The following is a 17,260-nucleotide window of genomic DNA, read 5'->3' as shown; positions in this document are numbered from 1 at the left end:
ACTTCAAACAATCATAAACATTAGAAAAACATAAAATCAATAAAGAAAAATACAAGAATCTCTACTTACATAATTTCTTGGAGCTTTCCTTTGGCTTGATGGTTTGAGGGTTCAACTCTTGTTTGTAACAAGAGTAGCCACCAATCTTTGGAAGAGGGAAATGTCAAAAACTAGTGAATTATTAATAAATTCACAGTTCTTGGCTTGGGAGGAGCAGAGTAATAATGCATAAAACACTATTGAGTTTCAACAAAGGGGAGGGCTTCTATTTATAGGAAAAAGTGAGCCTCTAACCAAGCAAACTGATTCTAGAATTTTTCAGATCAGTTTGGTCAATTTTTGACCATTTTTAGGTCAGTTTTGCTCACTTTTTTGGATCTAGTTGTGAAACAGGAGAGAGGAGAGATGAAAATATCTCATTATTTGGGAGTTCAAAACTCATTCAAGCTTGTGAAATAGGCGCCCTCTTCATGAGGGGAATTCCCCCATGTAGAGGTGTCAAAAATGCATCATTTCACCTAAATATCTCTCTTTTTTAACTATTAACCTTGTCCTTACTCAACTCTTCATCTTATGTGAGTATTTACTCATTTTTGGGAGATTTTTCTTTTATTATTCTATTTATCTCCTCCCTACATTTGGATGAATCTTATTGGTCCATAGGAACCTTAATTTTAAATTTGGAAATAATCTTCACTCCCAGGATAATGCCTCTTGAACAGATTATACTTAATTTCTAATGCACCTTTTGAAAATCTTTTTGAACTTCTGTTTCAGGGGAACTTATTTTAATAAGATGAGATATTTTTCTATCCAAAAATATTTAAAAACTAAACTACCACTCTCTAGAAGATTTTCTCTTTCTAGGCCAAAACTGGTAGAAACAAGATCTTTTATATTTCTGAAGAGGGATTTGACTACAGGGGAAGATACTAGACATCCTGAGAGGCTGGGGGAGGAATCTTACACCGACTTTCGGAGAGGAACTACTAAAATTTCTCAGAATCAATGCTTTTAAAACTAAACCTCGGATGTTGGGTTTGGAAAAATAGAAATGAAAGCAAATCAAGCATCAATAGTAGGGATGCATTGGTGGACATTGAAAGAAAAAGGAGCATCAGTAGAGGGAAGCAGAAGCATTGTCGGGCACCCTCAGTGCAAGCATGGTGGAAATAACAATAACCGCCCACTACGAAACACCCGACTACAATGAAGAAGAACAATTCCTCTAGAACAACCGATCTTCAAAACAATAGTACAAGTAGCTTGAAGAACTAGTGTGACAAATAGATGACCCAAAGGAAGAGGAACGTTCTAAAAAGAAGAAGAATCATCTCACCATACGACAGCAGATAGTAGAAATAACAAAGGGATTTTATTTGAGTAGAGATGAAAATCCACCTAGGCTACCAATTAAAGAAAAATGGAAATTCTAGAGCAATAAGGAAGAAGTGACAAAGCTTAAAGCAGAATTGGCTAAGCAATCAAAAGAACTAAGACAGGTGACCTAGTACTACAGCCAAGGCATAATGGATAACCAATCATCTGCCCAGGATAATATGTGCAACTGAAATAGGAACTTGAAAAGTACAAAAGGCACTTGCCAGACAGCAAGGAGATCTTGACTCTCTACTAGAAAAGAATAGTGAGTTCATGGGGCCAAAATTGAGCTACTACAAATATAATGCACAGAAGCACTGGGCAATTCCTTCGAAACTAGTATCAAGAGTAACTCTGACGATTAGATAATTCTAGGAACAAGGCTCAAAATAGAGATTTCCAGCAATCAATCTATTTTCCTCCCCCTTGACATGTTCATCGACACCGGCACCACAAAAGCCTAATTAAGCCAGGGCTCATTCAATCAAAAAAGATGAACAAATGCAAAATAGATGTCACTTATGCAAATGGCACTAAAGGGAGAATCCCAGTAACATTTTTCATCACAGATATCTTGATCAACAATCTAGCAGTTCTCATTAGATTGTATGTTCATGAGAAGCATGACTATGATATCCTCGGCACCGACTTCCTGCATACCTTTGAAGTGTATGTAGGGTATCCTCAAAGGAACATCTTCAGAATCAAGATTAAAAAGGGTCATTATGAAGATCTAAAGATAAAAGGAGTAGACCCCTTACAACAACAAGCAGCCCTATTAAGAAGGCAGTCAAGCTACCAAACAAAGAGGATTCTGCAGAGGCATTCTTTAACACTAAAAGGCAAAGGTATGCTATAGAAATCAATGCTATGCATAAAAAGTATCTAACACTAAAAGGCAAAGGTATGCTATAGAAATCAATGCTATGCATAAAAAGTATCTAACCGTTTGCTCAAAGTACCCCCTTGCCGGATGGGAAAGATCAAAATTTGAATTCGAGCTACCACTCAAAGAAGGAACGACTCCGACCAAAGTTTCTCACCTTGGAATGAATCTTGATGATCTTAAAGAATGAAAAAGCCTTATCCAAGAAATTCTAGCCAAAGGATTGATCGAAGAAGAAGATTTAGACTGGTCCTCTCTTACTTTCTTTGTCAACAACCATATTGAGATGAAAAAAGGAACAAAGAGAATGGTTATTGACTATAGAAAACTGAACCAGCATCTGATAGATAAAAGGTATCTTATCCCCAACAATGATGACTTGATCAAGTCAATCTCTGTAGCAAAATGGTTCTCTCAGCTGGACATGAAGTTTGGTTTTCATAAAATTAAGATTTCCACAAAAGTTAAACATAAAATGGCCTTTGTAGTCCCACAGGGAATTTTTTCATGAAAAGTAATGCCGTTTGGATTAAAGAATGCACCCTCAGAATTCCAAAGATTCATCGACTTGGTCTTTAGGCAATTCAAAAAATTTTCAGCTCCTTACATCAATGACATTTCAATTTTCTTAAAATGTCTCAAAGAGCACTTCAAAAACCCAGAACAAGTCTTCAATGAGCTTCAGAATTTTGGCTTTGTGATTTCTAAAAAAAATCTACATATGTTCCTTAGAAGATAATTTTTTAAGGAGTAACAATCTATTTGCGGCAGATAATGCTCTAAGAACATGTTATATAGAAGATCTATAGTTTTTCCAAAACGTTTCTGGATGTCAAGGCTACAAAAAGGTTCCTTGGATGTCTCAACTGTGTCTCTTGGATCTATCCCCTCAACCTCTCAAAAGATCAGCAACCCCTCCAAAAGTTCTTGACTCACAAGTCTGAATGGACTAACTCTCTTCCAAAGATGCCTCTCTCTTCCAAAGATGTGTCTCTCCCATAGATGGACATCTTATAATCTAATCAGATGCCTCTAAAAAATATTGGGGTGGCATTCTCATAGAATTGAAGGATGGGAAGGAAGAAATTTACAAATATGCTATAGGAAGATTTCATGATGCAGAACTAACCTATTCACACCAAAAATTCTATGCGCCAAATTTTTTTTTGAGAATTTCCAATTGTTTGTTATTCTTGTGGAATTCACACTAAAGACGAATCTCAATAATTTCATGGGATTTCTCTCTTCAGAAACTATGCAGACCATTAGCAAAACGATTGAATTCTCCAGTGGGCGGGATGGTTTTCCTACTGGAAGTTCAAATGTGAGCATGTCAAGGGCCCGAATAATTGTGTTACTGACATGTTGACTTGCGAAGGGTGATTATAGAAACATTATATGCAAATTGCACCAGAATTGATGTAACATATTCCACATGGCTTGGGTGAGTGGTTGCACCTTTTTGTCAACCACAAAATAGAAAAATGCTATATATATCGAGATTTTCGATAGAGTATGCTACAAGTTACAATAGTGCTATCTACCACAGGAGTGCACACAAAGGTAGTTCACTTGTAAAGTTTCTCTTTACAAATAGTACTCAGCGTGAGCTTCAAGGTATCCAGCTTGGGCCTCAAGGCATCTAGCTTTAATGACAAGACATTTGGCTTGGGCCTCAAGGCATTGAGCTTGGGCATGAAGGCATGCTTAGGTATAAATAAGCGCCCTCACAAGGAGAGAGACATGCCTTAGTGTATGAGTTATCGAGTTTGTGAGCCTTCCTTAGAAATCATCCCCCTAAACTCTCTTGTACATTGAGTCAGGTGTTTTTACTCTGAGTGTAGAGTTTTTCTTGCCATCATAATATATGATTATTGAGATCATTGTGTTTATTTCTCTCATCATACTCTTGACAAGTTTTTCTTTTACGCCTTTGTTAATACAACTGTTAAGATAACCGCTTTGTATAAGCCCAATTTAACTTCTCTTTTTCACAAATAGTTAAATCTTAGTGTTTCTTCCTATCTCTTTTTTGGTGCTTTGTTCTGGGCTATGGGTTGTAGGCTATCTCTAGCAGGTGGCCCTAAGGGCTATGTGTATTGGTGTTTTAGAGCCATGAAGGGATCTTGAGGTGAGAGATATTAGGGAGTAAGGTTTGAATATTGGAATCCTTGCAACTACAAGTTTTGCAGTTGGTGGAAGTGTGGAAGGTAGGAGATTGGGACTAACATTGTTGCTTTGTTCCAAAAATTCAAACTAATCAAAGTGCCATGTTCTAGCCCTATTTTCTCTATGCTAGAAGAGAACTAGGGTTCAAGGTTTTTTGTGGAGTATGTCCATATGTTTTACTTGAGGCATATGTTTTACTTGAAGAATAACAAATCTTATGAGATTTTGACACTAGGAGACAGGTTATTACATGTGTGAAAAGTACCTATCTGATAGTTGTTGTGCAATCAGGATTGGATAAGGACTTGAGGAACTTTCAAGATGTTGGGGTCCTTCTCCTTTGAATTTGGGGATGAAACCTGATATGTGGGTCTTATACAAGTCAGGGAAAAAATATCTAGAGTTCCATCCTTTTTGGGTCTACTGAGGCGGTGCAGCAGAAGGGTTAGTGTTTGGTTCACAGCATCTCCAGCTGCTAGCTTGTAGCCATCTCAGATGGTTAATGGAGGGATTGCTAAAGGAAATTTGAAATGGATCTTGGTGTGAAGGTGGACCAAAGGTAGAGGATTTCTCCCTTAAAGTTTGGTGGTGTTTGGACAAGTGGAAGTGGTTCTGGGCCAACATGCTCCAACTGGAGTCGATATGATGCTAGATACATGTTCTCTCCTCAGGCACATGGTTCTGATGAGGGGGTCCAAGGACACTCCTTTTACATTGTCCTTGTTCTCATTTGATTCTTTGAGTGATGGTGACAGTGAAAAACAAGCTTCTGGGTTGCACTAGAATACTCTCAAAGAAGCCTGAGAACCTTCACCTAAGCTTTTAGTCCACCAGTGATACACCGATGAGAACAGTAGTCAAAAAGCTTTGATCAGCCTCTCTTATCGAGGACTTTAGATGTCTTAGCCCAACCCAAAATAGAATCTGAAGGCCCGTGCAAGAAATAACTGAAATAACTAAACCACCGGATAGAACCACCATGCAACTTCCCCAATTGACCAAGGAGGGCATGAATGAAGTCTAGCCAAATTCTCCTGATGGACTCCAAGAACCCTCGATAGCTTTGCTACATCTAGCTCTCCATATGTACTATCTTCCATCTCTAACATGAGCCCAGACTCCACAATATTCAATAGATGGGCTTGTGACTAGTACTATAGAAATATGAATGGTGAGAGACCTGAAGGGCTAGCCCCCCACCATCCCGAGTCAGTCTCTACCTTGGATCCTTGCCAGGTATCTCTCCCAAACGTCCTAGGGGAAGCTACCTATGTTCTATCCAATCTCCAAGGGACCTATAAGGTGCTATGCTTAATGTGCCACATGATACATGAGGGAAGACCCCCAACATATGGCCATTAGGTAAATGGAACACACGGTTTTACATTAGTGGGGTGGTGGCTGTCGAAGACACTCCTTTGAGGATACCGGAGCTAGCTACCTAAGGAGGACCGGCATGAAGTTTTCCCAAGCTTGGAGTAAGCTGCCTACAAATCTATCCTCAAAAGCTAGGCTAAATCCTTGGGACTACATCTCTATAAAGATCCATCTAGTACTCTATGGCCATTGTCCCCCTAGGCTCAGGGTATGGGCTGAAATACGGGCCAAGAGGAAGTCCTTCCAAGGTCACCACAGGGATCCTCTTCCTAAGTAGGGCCCAACTCTGAATAGCAGGGTCAATGATGCCTAGGCCCCCTCTGCGCTATGTGGTTGAATGATCACTCCCCATGCTACTTTAGCCCAAGAAGTCCTCCCATCAGTTGTAGCTGGCAAATGCATTCTTAAGAGAAGGCCCAATAGAAAGTAATGTACCATATTGTGGCAAAAGGACCTAATTTGCCACCACCACTTGAACAGATAAGGAGAGCCTCACAACACTCTAGTACAAAAGCTTCTTCTGAATGCCTACCAAGATACTAAATTGGAGTACCCTTCGGGATCCACTGGAAAGCCTTCGGGATCCACTGGAAAGCCTTCGGGATCCACTGGAAAGCCTCAACTAGGTGACAAGTTAGGGCGAGTGCAGAGCCTACCCAAAAAAAATATACGACTTGCGCCAGTTGATATGTGCTCCTGATGCATGATAAAAGATCTCGATCATCTCATTGAATCTCTCGATATTCCCCACATGTCTTGATAGGTATGTTGCTATATCATCTACAAACTTTGAATCCAATAGCCCCTATGTGAATGGAGCCTGGAAGATACAATCCCTAGAGCCCCGTATTCTAAGTTAAGAGAAAACTACTCATGGCCTTGACGATTGTCATGCATGTCTATGCCATGGATAATCTATGCCATGAATAGTATTAATCCTTGATTAGTGTAGTAGCCTCAAACGCATCTACATGAACATCAAATCATCATCATCATCATCAACAACCACAACAACATCATGGGAAGGTACATATGGCATATCAATGTTGAGAGCATCTTGTTGGCTACCTGTATGTCATTATATCACAGTCCACTAGAAAAGGTGGACAGCAGTTGTGGGCACAAGACCAACAGCTAAGCACAATATTAAAGGGTTTTTATCCATATAACATGTCGATATCGTTTTGCTAGTAATAGCAGGATGAAAAGTGCTCTAAAATTGAAAATAATTACGAAAATAACCCAACTAATCTGAGTCATAACTTCTTAGTTTATGATCTGACAATCATATTCCATGTAAAATATTCTTTTTAAAATCATAATTCATTCATGCAGGTCTCATTACATTAAATTGCACCCACTTTCTCCCTCCCACTTCCCAAGAGCATATATAAGAAAATCAACCATAATTCATTCATTCATTTTGTTTTTAGTCATTCATTCATCATTAGCCTCAGTAAAAGCATGTAGAAAAGGAGCCTAAAGGTCAATACATTGGGGCTAACCAAGGCCCACCCATGTTGTAAGATTCCTCCCTAGCCCCCCCAAGATGTCCAGTTTCTTCCCCTGTAATCAATCCCCTTTTCAGAATAATAAAAGATCTTGTTTCTACCTATTTTGGCCTAGAGAGAGAAAATATTCTAGAGAGAGGTAACTTAGTTTTTAGATATCTTTGAATGGAAAAATATCCTTTCTTATTAAAATAAATTTTCCCAAAATAGAAGTTTAAAAAGAATTTCCTAGGGTGCATTAGAAATAAATTATAATCTGCCCAAAAGACCTTAGCCTAAGGTCCAGATTTTTTGGAAATTTTGGATTAAGGTTCTGAGGGACCAATCAGATTTAAATTGATATTAGAATGTAAAAATTGAGAAATGGTTAGACATCAAAGGACGTTATGGCAAAATTTTCTTAAATTTTATGGAAAATAAAGTTTATCTTTATGTTATTCTAAAAGAGTAGTTCCCACCGTTTGTGCATTCTAAAAGAAATATTTTTATTTCCTCCATGTACATATTCGTCTATGAATATGCATGGATATCATTGAGATTTATTATTGAAATTAATTTCTATGCATGGAAAGATGCATAATGGAAATTTTTTTATTATAAAAGCGTTATTTTCATTGAATCCAATTTCTATGCATAGAAAGATACATATTGGAAATTGTTTTATTATCAAAGTATTATTTTCATTAGATTTAATTTCTATGCATGGAAAGATGCATAATAGAAATTTTCTTATTATAAAAGTGTTATTTTCATTGAACTTAATTTATATGCATAATAGAATTTTTTTATTATAAAAGTGGTATTTTCATTGAATTCAATTTCTATGCATGGAAAGATGCATAATATAAATTTTTTTATTATAAAAGTGTTTTTTTCATTGGATTTAATTTCTATGCATGGAAAGATGCATAATAGAATTTTTTTTCTTATTTTCATTGGATTCAATTTCTATGCATGGAAAGATGCATAATAGAAATTTTTTTATTATAAAAAAGGTATTTTCATTGAATTTAAATTCTATGCATGAAAAGATGCATAATAGAATTTACATTCTATGCATGGAAAGATGCATAATAGAATTTGTTTTAATTATTAAAGTGTTATTTTCATTGAATTTAATTTCTATGCATGGAAAGATGCATAATAGAATTTTTTTATTATAAAAGTGCTATTTTCATTGAATTTAATCTCTATGCATAAAAAGATGTGGAAACGGCCAGGGTCGCATGGAGGAACCATTTTGAGACAAACCGTCTCGAAACCGAAATACCCAGACCTAGTCAGATCTTAAAGCATACCTCAAGAAAAGGTTTTGTCCTCCCGGCTTCCTGGAAACCAAAATGAATGAGTTCTTGGAGTTGAAGCAGGATAGCCGGACAATTGAAGAATACCATTCGGCATTTGCCCTTCTCCTCAACTATTCTCCACTTTTGGATGAAGAGCAGCTGATGGCCAGATTCATTCGAGGAATCAACGAGCCATTGGATACATTAGTGAAAAATGCTAAACTAGTCTCAATGGTGGAAGCTGTCAGAATGGCAAAGGACTTTGCCAAGGCATTTGTTGTCAAGGTCCCGCCAAAGCCTGCACCCTCAAACTTTAAAAGGTTCCAAACCCTGGGAAGTGCTTCAAACTTTCCACCCCCAAAGAGGCAGCAAGGCCCAAGTCAGAATCAAGATGCTGGTAGATTTAGAAGTGAAGGAAGACCCTTCTCTCAGAAGAACACTTTCTCAGGAGCCCCACCTTTCTCAAGGATTCAGAGGAATGAGCTTAGAAGTGAGAACAGATGTTTTGGATGTCAAGGTTTTGGTCACCAGCTTAAAGACTGCCTGACTCGTGCCATGTCAAGAGGATAGGGAAGTCAAGGACCTAGAACGCAGAGACCAGCCCCTTCCTATCAGTCAAATCAAGGTCCCTCTCGTCAAAATCAGGGCAATCCTAGGAGGAATCCACCTCAGCCATTCGCCTCTGTATACAAAGTAATCTCAGAACTCCCTCCCAAAACTGGGTTAACCAAAGACAAAGAGTTCTGCCCCAATCTGAATCTACAGCTAGAGCAATTACAACAGCTAGTCATTCAAACTTTTGATTGATTTAGGCAGATTGATTCAGGCAGTACTCATTCATTTATTTCCCCTGGATGCTTGCGAAAGCTAGTCTTAGAACAAAAATCAGGGAAACCTATGCAAGTTGAATTGGCCAGTGTGGGAAGATCCTTTTCACTCACCATGAGACAGATTGTATTCAGTTTGATCTAGATGGGAATATAACTGTCTGTCAGTTCAGAGTCCTACCTTTGGGAATTTTTGACGTGATCCTTGGAATGGATTGGCTCCACAAAAATCAAGATGACATTCACTATGACAATGGAACCATTTCTTTCCGTGACCTTCACGGAAGCAAAGTTCAAGGAACCGGAATTTCAGGATCCCCAGTTCTGCAATTAGTAAAAGCTTCTAAGTTACTGAAAGGACTTAGAAAGAAGCAGCTCATTTACGTTGTCAAAATGAATCCGGTAGACACAAAGTTAAAGGCTAAAGAACCAGAATAGTTAAGTGAGTATGATGATTTATTCCCAACAGAGCTAACAGAGACGCCTCCAATTTGGGAAGTAGATCATGTGATAGAATAATTGACCCCCGGTGTAAGATTCCTCCCCCAACCCCTTTTTGATGTCTAGTATATTCCCCTGTAATCAATTCCTTTTCTGAAATATAAGAGATCTTGTTTGTGGCTGTTTTAACCTAGAGAGAGAAAATATGCTAGAGAGAGAGTATTCAGATTATGAATATTTTTGGATAGAAAATTAACTCATCTTATTAAAATAAGTTCCCCTGAAATAGAAATTCAAAAAGAATTTTCCAATGTGCAACTGGAATTAAATGGAAATAAGTATAAAGAACCTTAGTCTAAGGGTCTAGATTTTCAGAAATTTTTAGATTATGGTCCAATTAAGGTTCCTATGGGCCAATAGCATCAATCCATGTGTAGGGAGGAGATAAATCCAATTTGTAAAAGAAGATACCCAAAAATGAGTAAATGCTCACATAAGATGAAGAGTTGAAAATGTACAAGGTTTATTAGTAAATAAACACATATGTAAGGAAGGGGAGTTCTTTAAAGGAGGTGCATATTTCACATAAGATGAAGAGTTGAAAATGTACAAGGTTTATTAGTAAATAAACACATATGTAAGGAAGGGGAGTTCTTTAAAGGAGGTGCATATTTCACATAAGATGAAGAGTTGAAAATGTACAAGGCTTATTAGTAAAAAAAACTATGACACATATGTAAGGAAGAGGAGTTCTTTAAAGGAGGTGCATATTTCACATAAGATGAAGAGTTGAAAATGTACAAGGTTTATTAGTAAAAAACTATGAGCAATAAAATTTTGACACATATGTAAGGAAGGGGAATTCTTTAAAGGAGGTGCATATTTCACATGCTTGAATGAGTTTTAAACTCAAAAATAATGTGATATTTTTATCTCTCATCTCTCTTGAACCAAACCAAATCAAAATGGAACCAAACCGAATCAAAAAGTAACCAAACTAGGTCCAAATCTAGTCCAAATTCAACCAAACTGACTTGGAAAATTCTAGAATCAGTTTGTTTGGTTAGGAGCTCAAATTTTCCTATAAATAGAAGCCTCCCCTTGTTGAAAAAAATATAGTGTCTTATGCTTTGTCACTCTACTCCACCTAAGCCAAATTAGATAGTGTCTTATGCTTTGTTACTCTACTCCTCCTAAGCCAAAATAGATAGTGTCTTATACTTTGTTACTCTACTCCTCCTAAGCCAAAATAGATAGTGTCTTATGCTTTGTTACTCTACTCTACCTAAGCCAAGAACTGTGAATTCTTTAATAATTCACTAGTTTTTGATACTTCTCTCTTTCTTCAATCCCCATTGGTGGCTCCATCAACATACTAAACCAATTGATTGGTTGGGGGCCTCTACCGTGAATAAAGAATCAAGCAAATCATAAGGTAAGTATATTGAATTTTGATCTTTTCTATGATTTCTCAATGATTCTCTCTTCTCAACCCCTCTCAAGCTTGAGAAGTTTAATTGGTATGGCTTTTTTAAATGCTATTGAAGTTAATTGGTGAATAGTAGTGAAGAGTTACATAATTTAATAAATGCTATAGAAGTTAGTTTCCACTTATATTTAAATTCTAATGGTTTTTATAATTTCTCTCTCTCACTCAAGAAATGGTCATACTCATGACCCATTCTCAATCCAAATGAAGCTTTTCATAAAGCTTTTCCTTAATCCAAGATTAAGCTATGCTTGAGGCCAAATTAATGGCTTTTTGCTATGCTTTTAGTTTATGCACATTGATGATTCAATCCATTATGGATTGATGACCCAATTAGAGACCATTCTAATTGTTTTCTTAATGATCCAATTAGAGACCATTATGGATTGATGATCCAATTAGAGACCATTCTAATTGTTTTCTTAATGATCCAATTAGAGACCATTATGGATTGATGATCCAATTAGAGACCATTCTAATTGTTTTCTTAATGATCCAATTAGAGACCATTATGGATTGATGATCCAATTAGAGACCATTCTAATTAATTCTTTAATAATGAGCTTTATCCCTTAGAAAAAAAAATTGAGATTTATCAGTCATAGTAGCGGAGCTATGGCAAAATTTTTATAGAAATTACGCATAAAATAAATTCATTCAAAGCATAAAAAGAGGACTTCCTACCATATTCTAGGAACTATCATCCTAGATTAATTAAAAGAATTTTATTATGCATGGAGATGGGAATGTTTGCATGTAGATGTAGATGTATAGATGTAGATGTGGATGTGGAGGTGGATGGATGCATGTAGATGTAGATGTATAGATGTAGATGTGAATGGAGATGTGGATGTATGCATGTAGATGTAGATGTATAGATGTGGATATGGATGTATACATGTAGATGTAGATGTATAGATACGGATGTGGATGTGGAGGTGGATGTATACATGTAGATGTAGATGTATAGATGTAGATGTGGATGTGGAGGTAGATGGATGCATGTAGATGTAGATGTATAGATGTAGATGGGAATGGAGATATGGATGTATGCATGTAGATGTAGATGTATAGATGTAGATGTGGATGTGGAGGTGGATGGATGCATGTAGATGTAGATGTATAGATGTAGATGTGAATGGAGATGTGGATGTATGCATGTAGATGTAGATGTATGGAGGTGAATGTGAATGTGGATGTGGATGTATGCATAGAGATGTAGATGTATGCATGTAGATGTGAATGTACGCATATAGATGTGGATGTATGGATGTGAATATAAGATATGCGATGTGAGGGAACCTGAAGTGATGAGATAGAAATGATGTGATGGGATGAGTATACATATAAATGGAATATGAAATAAGTAATGTAGATTGATGAAGGATAATGTGGAAAAATGATAGTTAAAATAGAAATTGTGTTGTAAACTGTTTGTAAATACTGTTTGTAAATGCTGTTTGTAAATGATTGTTTTATGTCAAGAATGCTGGGGGGAGCATTTTGACCGTCTTGTGATTAAAGTCGTGATGGTAAAGTTGCAACTGCTGACGGGGAGTCAATGAAGGACGTCTCGCGTAGCAAGGTCGGCCGAGGTCTTGACCAGCCTCGGTGCGATTAAAATGGTGAGCTTCCGGTACGGTGGATGAGGGGCCAAGGAAGCGGCCTATGCGTGAAGCGCTAGGTTACCTGCGAAGGATCCTAGAGGGTGCTGACCATACGGTGCTCGGGCTCTGGGTTGCCTAGGATACCCACGCGTGCGTCGAGGAAGATATTGGAACAGAGTTGGAGTTGTTTTCTGAAATCGAGCATGGATCTGGTTGATTGACCTTGCTGGTCTTCAATGGATGAGTCCATGGCTCCTTATATGGATCTGTTGGTTGATCTTGCTGATCTTCAATGAGAGTCCATCTTGTTAAGTGCTTATATTGCCAAGTATTATGGGCTAGGAACTATCGAAACGGCTCCTGAGCGTTCTAGTTGCCAATGATGCCATAGATACTCTGATGAAGGAATGATGGGAAATTAAGAATCAATTGGATAAATTGGAAGATGGTGATCAATGATACTATGGTTTTATTAAAGGATTGTTTTAAACTGGTTGAATCTGGTTGAAAAAGGCAATTTCATATTGGGTGTGTGAGTGGTGTGACTAGTTTTATTTTGCATGAACATCCGGCTAGGGGGCCTTGGAACTCTTTTCCTTGGTACCCGGGACAAAACCTAACCAAATTTTTAATTGGATCCCATCACTACAGTGGTTGGGCGGTTGGCTAACCCATGGGATTGGATGGGGTTAGGCTGGACTGATGGATCCATAAATCGAGACCCAAACTTTTGTTTTTACGATAGAAAAAAAAAAATCCCGGACAGAAACTGTTCTATGGATAGGAATCAACGGCTGTGCCTCTTGAATGGGGAAAAAAGCGTTGATCCCAATGATCCAAGTGCAAGTTTCTTCCTTGAACTGACTAAGTATCTTATAGATGTAATCGGATCATCTCGATCAGAAATGATCTTGACTACGTTAGAGTAAAAAGTTATCCTGGTGGAATCGCCCGTGCTTTCCGGTAGAGGAAGTTTTTCCGGGTTCGGTTTTGGAACAACCGACGGATTAGTCTCTTATCCGGATATCCGTGGGCGAGGCCCCGAGTGTGGGACCCCTGTCCCGCGCGAGAAGCGCTACTTCCGCTGCCAGTACCCTGAATCCGTTGCTCGGTGGGAACAGGGATCTTACAGTTGGTATCAGAGCATTTGGTTAATAAAGATCAACTGAGAAGACAAATATATCAAAAATTTATCAAGAAACACAAAAAGGTTATAATTGTGTGATATAATTCATACAATTTGATATTCAAACTGAAACTCGTAATTTGGTAATTGGGTCTTCAGATGGAAGTGCCGCAATTATATAGAATCCCTGACTTGCTTGAGGCCTAGACATGATAGTATTTACCTTATAATTCCAAGGGCCGTGACTACCCGTATATACCGAGAGTATACTGCAGCTCTTTACTGACAGTATATACGAGTAAATCTAAGACTTGAAATTATAAGCATTAATGCTATCCAGATGATGATTTCGAATGTGATTGATATGATTTTTAATTCTGTTTGAGAATTGATGAATTGCTTGGGATTCTGATTGAAAATGCTGATTGAAAAAAAAAATGTTGATTTTTAAAAATTAGTTGAAATATAATAAAACCACAATGAGGGGGAATGGGACGAGTCCCTGTGATGATATTCATAACTAGAATGATGATAACGAATTCAGCAAATCACTATGAGATTAGTGGGTTGTGCGGTCAGATTGCTACTATTAATACTTGACCGGTAGATCGAGTTAAGGGATGTCAAATTGAGAACTTACTTGACTGAAATTTCCGTGGAGGAATGTTCCAAAGGAAACTTTTCGGTCTAATGGACCATTATCATGTTAAAGATATGAATGATATAATCTGAATGAATTGTTATTTAATGATGAGTTCTATATAAGGGATATTTATCCCAGTGTTCTGTTGGGTTGACTAGAATATAAGGAACCCCAGAATAAAATTGGATCTTGAGAAAAAGAGCTGTCCTCTACCTTGCGAGATGAGGACATCTCACACTTTTTAAGTGGGGTAGAATGTAAGATTCCTTCCCAACATTCGAAGCATACAGGGGTAAGAATCTTCCTTTCTGATCTTATAATTATTCCCTCTCTAAAATAAAAGAAAGTTTCTGTTTAAAAAAGGAAGACCCTTTCCCTAGAATACTTCTCAGGAGTCCCACCTGTTTTAAGGCTTTAGAAAAATGAGTCCACAAGTGAGAATCGGTGTTTTGGATACCAAGGTTTTGGTTTTCATTCGAGTACGGCCCAAAAGAAGTTCTTTATCTCTTGGGGAGTATAAGAAGTTATCCCCCAGATATTGTGACCCTTATATCTGAATTCAATGAAAGTAGGTGACTTAGCCTACAAGTTTCTTTTATTCCCTCATCTCAAAATTCTTAATGCCTTCTATAGAAAAATGTGTCAAACTCAAATCATGGAAAGACGGTAAAACTTCAGTGGCAAGTTACCGTTGGCTTCTAGGTTACGCTAGCTCCTTCCTTTATATAAGTCGTAATTTTTACTTACCGCTCACAGTAATCTTACTCCCATCAAGCTCCTTTCTTTCTTAATCTCCTTCATGACTTGGCAACAGGAATTAGTTTTATCCCTGATGATTTCTCACCTTCAAGACGCAAGAGAGTCTGTGAAGAAAGACTTTATAGAACAGTATGAGCGCTCACTTTTTCCTCACCTAGGAACTTCTGTAGCGCAGACCAAATGGCGGACCTATCAAAACATAACTAGGGTAACACCCTGGGGTCAGCAGCACTTTCGTAACAATGTCCGCTTGGCCATGGTTATTGAAGCTTTGGGTTTGGGTCCCCGATACTACTGCGTCATGAGATCAAGGCATCTTGGGTTTTCTGAGCGGGTCTTCTTATTGGCGTGTTTTCTTCCTCATGAGAAGATATGCCTTTATCCCGTTTTTGGTTTGCCTCTCAGAGGTCCTTTTGTTAGATCACCTCATACCACTGAGATAGGTGCGGCAATAACCAGCAGAATCATTCCCATAGATGAGTTACCCTATACTTGTGCAGCTTGTGAGGACTGCTTTTGTGACCATATGATGGACGGGCTTATAGAAGTGTAAAGAGTTCTTCTATCTTTACTGTATAAGTTCCGAGAATGAATAAAGTTTAAATCTTGTTCTTATTTTGAATCTTGCTCTCTTTAAGACTTTTCTTGGTGGTTAATCTTGACTAAAATTTTCCTCTAAGTCTCATATTCGTTCACCTTGCGAAATTATCCCAAGTTGCGAGATGAGGACATCTCGCGTTTTTTTAAGTGGGGTAGAATGTAAGATTCCTCCCCCAACCCCTTTTTGATGTCTAGTATATTCCCCTGTAATCAATTCCTTTTCTGAAATATAAGAGATCTTGTTTGTGGCTGTTTTAACCTAGAGAGAGAAAATATGCTAGAGAGAGAGTATTCAGATTATGAATATTTTTGGATAGAAAATTAACTCATCTTATTAAAATAAGTTCCCCTGAAATAGAAATTCAAAAAGAATTTTCCAATGTGCAACTGGAATTAAATGGAAATAAGTATAAAGAACCTTAGTCTAAGGGTCTAGATTTTCAGAAATTTTTAGATTATGGTCCAATTAAGGTTCCTATGGGCCAATAGCATCAATCCATGTGTAGGGAGGAGATAAATCCAATTTGTAAAAGAAGATACCCAAAAATGAGTAAATGCTCACATAAGATGAAGAGTTGAAAATGTACAAGGTTTATTAGTAAATAAACACATATGTAAGGAAGGGGAGTTCTTTAAAGGAGGTGCATATTTCACATAAGATGAAGAGTTGAAAATGTACAAGGTTTATTAGTAAATAAACACATATGTAAGGAAGGGGAGTTCTTTAAAGGAGGTGCATATTTCACATAAGATGAAGAGTTGAAAATGTACAAGGCTTATTAGTAAAAAAAACTATGACACATATGTAAGGAAGAGGAGTTCTTTAAAGGAGGTGCATATTTCACATAAGATGAAGAGTTGAAAATGTACAAGGTTTATTAGTAAAAAACTATGAGCAATAAAATTTTGACACATATGTAAGGAAGGGGAATTCTTTAAAGGAGGTGCATATTTCACATGCTTGAATGAGTTTTAAACTCAAAAATAATGTGATATTTTTATCTCTCATCTCTCTTGAACCAAACCAAATCAAAATGGAACCAAACCGAATCAAAAAGTAACCAAACTAGGTCCAAATCTAGTCCAAATTCAACCAAACTGACTTGGAAAATTCTAGAATCAGTTTGTTTGGTTAGGAGCTCAAATTTTCCTATAAATA

This window comes from Cibotium barometz, chromosome 49 (assembly GCF_041138505.1).
Source record: "Cibotium barometz isolate CiBa-2024 chromosome 49, ASM4113850v1, whole genome shotgun sequence".
Taxonomy (NCBI): Eukaryota; Viridiplantae; Streptophyta; class Polypodiopsida; order Cyatheales; family Cibotiaceae; genus Cibotium; species Cibotium barometz.
This window is presented reverse-complemented; position numbering follows the sequence as displayed.